We start from the raw sequence: 8,437 nt of genomic DNA on the forward strand, positions 1-8,437 counted from the left end.
TACAAAAAAATCTCCCACAATACTTTGCATTAATAATCATAACATTCCCAGCTTCGCAAATTTGCTTTCATACACCTAACTTTAATTTTATTTCTGCCAAAATGTTGAAGTTAAATTTAATTTATTATAATTTATCTAGGTAAATATCCAATGGTTTATTTCTGAAATTTTGTTTGAATGATTGAATAAACGTGTAACTTTTTCATTTTACTTGAACAAAATTAGTTAACTATTTCCTTTCAAACAGAGCTGTAATTTGAATTGGTGTTGGCACTGGTCTGTTTTTCCCTGACAAGGGGTGGTTTCTCTCCCATAGTGCTCCTGAACTGTAGTTCTCTAGTTCATTATATTCTGCTTAGACTAAAATAAAGCACAGTCCTGTAGAAAGATTACGGTTGCATTGTGCTTCTTTCATCACACTTTCATATGTTATAATGTTAATTAATTCCATAACCTCCAGTCAACCAATGTAAAGACCTATGAACCGCTGAGGGTGACCAAGCAGGGACACGACCCTGGATTTATATAGCTGTGAAATGTGTGGTGTCTTGTGTCACTTGAATTATACAGAGAATGCATTTAGAACGTGTCATCGTATTAATTGAGATAATAGTGCTAACCATATCTGAATACCAAATTAGATGAGAAGGTTGGTAGGGAATTGTTTTAAAAAGGGCGAATAATACATAATAAATGGGATGGAGATTGAAAGTGGGTGGAGAACAAATCGTGCATTGATTAAAGTGAAATGGGATATACGGTCTTATCTGACATCCTAGGTGCTACAGCTGAAACCAGACCAGGTGCACTAAGAGCTGAGCTTGTTTGGCTTGCAAATAAGAGAACAGAGATCGATGAGCCAATCGATGGCTCACCTCGTAGACAGTTTTATTGACAGCCTGGGAAACATTTGTGGTGCTGAGGCACGGGTCACGTCGAGGTCCTGTGGTTAAAGTCCTTTTTATGGACCAACTCGCTTCCTCTCGCATTGACTCTCAAGCAACAAAGGGCAGCAGCCAAACCACAACACATCACCAACACAGTTCAGAGGTCATAAACATCAGCAACAACACCTCAGTTTAGAATAGAGGATGTCACCATGGGAGGGCCCTGGATGACCACAGGGGCCCCTGGGCCCTCAGTGTTGCTGTTTACGGTGTCTCTGCCAGGAGAGAGTAGGCCAGCAGATTTATAGTTGCTAAATCTGTCGACAATAAAACAGAAAAAGGGCTCCAGTTGGGACAGTAATTCCTGGCCATTCACGTTGTGACTCCTGTTGTGTGTCTCCAGAGATGCGCTTATTGTGCTGCAGACGCTCAATGATTCCTGATGACAAACTGGACGGTTCCTCGGAGTGAAGTGGGGCTGAATTATCTCTCTCTCCCCCCCCCCCCCCCCCCCCCGGTCTGCCTCAGAGTCATAAGCCCTGGCAGCCTCCTGTTGTCAATACTCAATCTGTCCTGTAACCCCTAAAGCTGATGAAACTGTGCTGGGATTGGGGGGGTGGCTTTGTTTGTTTCCTTTTCAGGAAAAGGAGGGGAGGGGGGAGACGATGGAGGGGTTAGACCAAAGTAGAACGACAACACTCTTTTTGACATTGCCGTTTTTGTTCTTCCATTTTGGAGCAAGGGGGGTAACAGCCAAAGTTAATTATGCACCGTGGAGAGGGGCGGGGCTGGGGGCCTATTACAGTTTGTTGTCCTTCTCTGTCTTGAAGTTGTAAAAGGAGATCAGAATGTTTCATCTCGCTGCTCAGGTGATCCACCAATAAGGCAGATAATAAGCTCTCCCAGGTCTCTTAACCTTCCACCTCGTCCACCTTCTTTCCTCAATTGAGCCCGACACACGGGTGGTGGGGCTGGGCGGATTGGAGGGGTTGGCAGAGAAAATTCTGATAGGCAACGTTGATTGAGCCTGCCGAGACATTAGGATGTTAAAGAGATATACAGGAAGATACTGAGTGAAAGGGTGTGACAGACATCATTACTGACACAGTGTTGTTTCTCTCACTGATGTATGTGTTTGACAATGTCATCATGACCGCAACATGATCCCTTATTCAAATATTCCCACCGCCAAGTTAAGAAGGGTTTCCTTACTGTACCAGTGATGTCGTTTACAGTACACAACTTTGAGTGACAGGTTCCGATGGGAGAGCGGTGCATCCCTAGGACAATGTTGTCTCCTACATCAATCAAGAGATGTCCTTCATACCCCATTATACAGAGAAAGACCTGCACGCCCCCTCTCTCTAAGTGCAGGCTATGACTGACAGCTCTACATCCTCTCACAGGCATCACAATCTCCATCATCTCCTCCCAGCAATGGCATATGCACAAATATTTAGCCTATTGACTGATCGCTTGTCTCTTGGCACGTATTTAGCACGTGACTTATATGGTCCATTAATCTATCTATGCAGGTGCATTAAGCTGCGAGCTTGTGAACACTCCGGTACTTGCAAACAGGACTATTAGCATGTCCTCGCAATGAGCAACATGTTGAAAAACCATTAAAAACATACCAGGCTCACGTACCGCAGATGCATTCACAATGGTCTGTTTAAAGTGCAGACCCATTTACATTAGGTCACAGAAAGCCTCCAACACACACACACACCTTCCTTAAAATATGCAGCTACATATCTCCAACCAGGGTTTGAAATTACCTAGCCTATTACTCTTGGGGGTCCCCTACAATTACGTAAATGAAAAAGAAATTCTGAAGACTCTTCAGAGTCCATCTTATCCGCATCTTTTCCGATATTTTATATTATGAAATCTTAAATTTGGAATTGGAACATTTTGAACTATAATTTAAGATTAGCCTTACCCCTGTCTGCGGTTCCATTATCCATTATATTAACTGGGCATTGTATGAAGTTGAAATCCAGCAGGTGAATTGCTCAGGCCTCAAGGACATGCAACGTTAACTGTTCCTGACATATAAAGATACAAATGCAATGAATAAATATTTATTATAAATATATAAACGTTTTTGCCGCCTAGCATTTGGCACTACAAATAGTATTCTCTTTTTGAAAACAGTAACAAGACTAACAGGTTGCATAGCCTGCTAATTCCTGTACTAGTGGCTAACTGACAAGGTTATTCAGCTACAAGAGAAAGATCATTCTGTCTGTTAGAATGAGGTAGAATTACTGGCAACCATTCACAGTCTGAAATATATACCACACTCACTGCACTAGAACCTCTAAAGTCCAAGTGGAGGGACAAAGGGCGCCAGGTTTCGATCCCATCCCTCTTAACATGCAGATTCTGAAATAACAAAGCTTATAACTAAATAGAAGTGTAAAGTGGGCTGGAGGTAAGCAAAGCTGCTTTTGATCCTATTATGTATTACAAAAGCGTAATCAATATCTAATCAAGGAGAATACAGCACTCAGTGCCTTACAGAGAGCTTTGTTGTCAGGGGTGAGGTTTCCATGGTGACAGGACAGGTGGGGAGAGCTTAGTCGTGTGCCGGTATTGATGGAAATTAAGAAGCATTGATGAGACTTGAAGATGTAGGGATAGAAGGAGAGAGATCATATAATGGAAGCATGTAGGGGAAGAGAGAAACAGAGATACGGGGAGGGGGACAGAGAGACAAACGTAAATGGTTTGGAGTTTTTGCCTTCTGATTTTCAATAGGAACGGACCATAAGCAACAGGCCCACATTAGGGATGTCCAAATAACTAGTTTGGTTCTGTAATGTGCTTATTAATGTGGTTAGAAATGTGCTATCAATGACAGACATACAAACTCTCAGGAACTCACTTTTGCTTTGCTTCTCTTTTTTTTTACTAGGCTACATTTATAATCGCACAATATGTCAAAAGCCCAAATTGTTGTTTATTGAAATAAAAAACATCATATCTAAACCTAATTTAGGGTCCCTTTCCCCTTAAAGACGTCAGTCCATTAGGGCCAGCCTAATTAGTAATCCAGAACAAGCATAATAATGATTGGAGCAAACCAGTAAGGTTCTGTGTTTGGATGGTTACTAATGATGTCATTAGAGTTTCACAGTCATAGCCTAACAGCAGAGTGGATTAGCTTTACAAGCCTGCTCCCTACCGCAGTCTGTAACTCAGCTTTACAGCCATGGACCTTATTCATAAACCGGTGTCCTCTGTGTGTGTCCCCCAGGTGACATTTAACAGGGTTCCACATTTCCTTTTTGAATTGATGTGATTTTCAATTGCCACAGTTTCCATAAATACGAAATGAAATGTGCATACAGAGAAGTCGTGCAGTCCCCATCCTATTTTTTTATATCTCAATCTTACTCTCATTTTGGGGTAATTCACAGGATTGTAAAAAAAAAACAAGCGGTAACGATGGAATATAAAATTTAGTGAAGGCACAAGGTCTGAGCAAGATGCTGCCCATCTGAGTCACTGCTAGTGGCGCCTTAAGATGATGTCACTCGAGCACACAGTCGGAACCTCAAGGGGAAAGAAACCAATGAACTCATCCTGAGTTCCTGCTTCTCTAACCCTCAACCCATCTGACGTGTGTGTATGTAAGAGTCCACTTGATGGCCGTTTCTATCCCTCCGACACGCTTGGTCCCAGGCCAGGCCGTCTGTCAACAACTGATTAACACTTGAGATAATAGGTCATTAAAGTTCCCCTCCAATCAATGATTCCAATCGAGTAATCAAGCTGGAGATTGAATGAGCGCTGAGCAGCGTGAGGCCCGGTGGGAGCTGAGGGCCTTTCATCAGAATAAGACTGCTACACACACTTTCCTCACCAAACGAAGGCACACTAAACTAAAAGACACTGGACCACTGAACCTCCTTGGATAGCCACAAAGCCAGCCTAGTACACACACACACAGCCTTAGCCTCTTTGCTTCTCCCCAGACTCTCGAGAAAGACTAGTAGTCTTTGTTGAAAACTCTTGGTATTTTGTGGGTCAGTGTCATTTAACCTGGCACCTTTCAGCTGTGACATTTAATCTATTTTCATAAATCATACTGAGGCTTCATTATTCTCTGATTATCTTTCTCTAATCACACACTCAAACACACATACACAATTATCACTGCTCACGAGCAGGCCAAATTGTGCACATAATGTACACACACCCACAGAACTGCAAGAATTAACACGCAGCTGTCTGTCTGCCTGCCTTTCTGCCTGACTGATTGTCTGTCCGCCTGTCTGTCTGCCTGACGGATTGTCTGTCTGCCTGTCTGTCTTTTTGGAAAGCCTTCTTGCCTGCCGGCCTTCCCCTTTGTCAGTCTGCCTTCCTACATTTCTACCATGCTGTTTTTCATCTGTTTGTCTTCTCCCTGCATCTCTGCCTCCTCCTCTGCCTCCTTCCCTGCCTCTCTCCCTGCCTGCCTCTTTCTGCCTGACAGGCGAGCAGGCAAGACAGAGCGGGAGCCCCAGTGACAGGCAGAACAGAGGGATCAGGCATTATCATGAAAAACAACCCCGTCGCTCCCCAGCGCAGCCTCACAGCTTCCTCCCGTCCAGCTGCTTGTTTGTTTGTTGTGTCAGTATGGATGTGGCTCCGTCTTCTCAATCAATGCACGTTTTCCCCCGGACAAAACGCCGCTGCCACTTGAAGGGCAAGGAGTCCGCCTGAGGAGAAGCGAGACAGGAACACGTGAGAGACCAGTGAGGTGGAGATATACACGGCCTGTTTTTTCTCTCTCTTTTTTTTCTCACTCTCTTTTCTCTCTCTCTTTCTCTCTTCCTCTCCTTTTGTTTAAAAAAAACTTTACAAAAAACTAGTTATCTTAATATCTGAGCTCTATCATCATAGAGCGTCTTTGGAACTCCCCAGGATAGGCTGAACCGTCTAATTCAGAATTCTTGCTTTCGCGTCTTTTCAGATGGAATAAAAGATAGATAAAAAATATATATTTCTCCCATTAGCGCAATTGGGCTAATTTCTCTCTGGATTAGAACACATGTCATTCTGGTTCATAAAAGGGCATAACACTGCAGAAAGAGTGTCTCATTCTGCTCTCAGAGTGGCTCTCGTAAAGAGGCTGTGCCGAGTGCCTACTAATAGACCTGCAAGGAGGAAAATGATGCAACTCGGAGGCAACTCTTTAATTTGCCCTTGGTTCACACCATGTATCTAGGAACAGAGACTGGCTCTTACCCTGCCAACACATCTGATTGGTCTGTTTCCTTTCAGGAACCAATCCAATTGCTTGGTTCGGGTGTGTTCCAGTTTGGACCAATCACCTGTTCATTTTACTAGAACAAATGTTTGCTGACGGATGCTTGTAGTTATGCAGGGTACAGCAGCCAAAATCAAATTGTCGTTTTTTGTGAACTGTCATTTGTTTACAAGTTTACATTTGCTTATATTTGAATTTCTTGCATAATTTGGGCACAAATTTCTGCATATTTGTTTGTAGACTATGGGGAGTGTTTTAAAGTTCATTCTTATTATTAGAACATGTTTGCACCTCACTCTATTGGGTTTGCGATGCAATTTGTATCTTAGCAACCTGCACAGCGACAGAGGAAGATCAGAGAAGCTACTTATTAACCTGTTGCTATGACAACAGTGGTGGGCAATAACTCACAAGATGTTTTAACCCTTTCCATGAGTCCTTTCACACTCTATCACTCTTCAGAGAGATAATGCCCAGAATATTGACAAAAGGCATAATCAAGGCAATTAGATTCCCTCTCAGCACATATCAGATTTAATTTCTCTTCTCAAATAGTGTGTGTTTGTGCATGTATGTGTGTGTTTGTTTGGGCATGTGCGTGCGTGAATGTGTGCATGTGAAGCGCCTCAGTATTCCAAGCCAGCAAAGGCTCTACATAAGAAAATCATAACCAATGCTCCATCTTGATAACAAGAAACACAGCCAAAACAAAAACTCTCTCTCTTTTATTTCCTCTCTGATGACATTTGCATAGATACACAGGTAGGTACACATGATAGAGAAAGAAAAGCTGATCCGAATGAAGACAACACACGGCTCCTGTGAAGAGGTGCAGACATCTCTGTTCACTCTCTACACCAGCTTGTGCCCCAAAAAAGGAAACTCAGAGGTGACAAATGCTTTCTTCGCACATGTTGTAGCAGGCGTGTGAACTGATTTGAAATGATGTTATTCCTCCCCGAATCTATCTTTTTTTCCCCCGTATTTTTCCATACATGCAATTACGCCCCTCACGTCAATTCATCAAGAGATTTGCATGAGGTAATTGTGGTGGCACAGCTACTGATGCATTTTTAGTGCGCTTCAATTAAGAATTGAAACCAATTAGAGAAGCCACTTCACTCATGTGACAAAGGCCTCTTCTTCCTTCACGTTCATGAGGAGCATGGCAACCGGGTTGTCTGATTGGCTGGGACCAGCTACTCACTCTGAGAAAAAGAAAAGAGTTCGATTTAGAACTCCATGTCATTTCAGGCTACTTCTCCTAAGAGGAAACAATTAGAACCTTTTATGGTCAGGTCAATTTGATTCCAAAACAAAGGTTTTGCACACAGTTTTATCAGGAATCACAGTTCTGTCAAGTATGTTAGTTTGAACCCACTGTATGATGCAAGATGGGCTTTTTAATGCATTTTTATGTAGAGCCACTCTATGTATGATTAAATAAATTAGCATGTTGGTTTTTGTGTTCATGCTACAGCAGGATTTTGCAAAGGTTGGCAATAAGAGTGGCAAGTTAATAACAAATGTCCTTCCGTGTTATTTAAATCAATCATATTTTCACTCTCCACGCGAGAATATCTCAAGGTCTAAAAAGAAAGTATTGATTACGTGAACCAAGCAATGTTATTATCAAGCCAGAATTCTGAATGCCCAATCCAAGCGAAATGACTGCCTGCAAACTCAGCTGCCTCATAAACCTGGTGAAATGTGAATACAATAAACCTCTTTCTGGGAAATTCACACAAGTGTGACATATTGTCTATATATATTTCTTTTATGACATTATTATATCCCCGGTAATGCAGTCCCCAGAGACGTGTTCACAGGTAGTGGAGTTCTGCCCAGATCTCCTGGAGAAGGCGAAGAGACCCGGCATCGCCTTGGCTTTTCATCCTATGATATCATACTAATATCCCTCAAAATGTTGGAAACCTGTCCTGGAGAGTGGAAGAGAGTGGGTTGGTTCTACAGTTTGTCTAGGGCTTAGCACTCTGCCTTTGATCTCAGACATGCAGAGGAGGGTCTGGAACAGGGATACAGTGCTACTGCCCTCTATAGGTGAACAGAGGAAGAGGAACGCAGCAGACTAAGAGAAGAAAGAAGAGTAGGAAGGAGAATCGAAGAGAAGAACATAGAGATGGAAGAGAAGGGCGAGAGATGCCAAAGAGAGGAGAGGAACCGAAGGGAAGAAAACAGGAGCAGAGGAGAGCGGCAGATTCAGGACAAGACTCTCAGCAACAATGCATACAGTAAGATGAAGCAGTCCTCTGCCATCCATGCTTCC

The sequence above is a fragment of the Osmerus mordax genome, chromosome 13 (genome assembly GCF_038355195.1).
Source record: "Osmerus mordax isolate fOsmMor3 chromosome 13, fOsmMor3.pri, whole genome shotgun sequence".
Classification (NCBI taxonomy): domain Eukaryota; kingdom Metazoa; phylum Chordata; class Actinopteri; order Osmeriformes; family Osmeridae; genus Osmerus; species Osmerus mordax.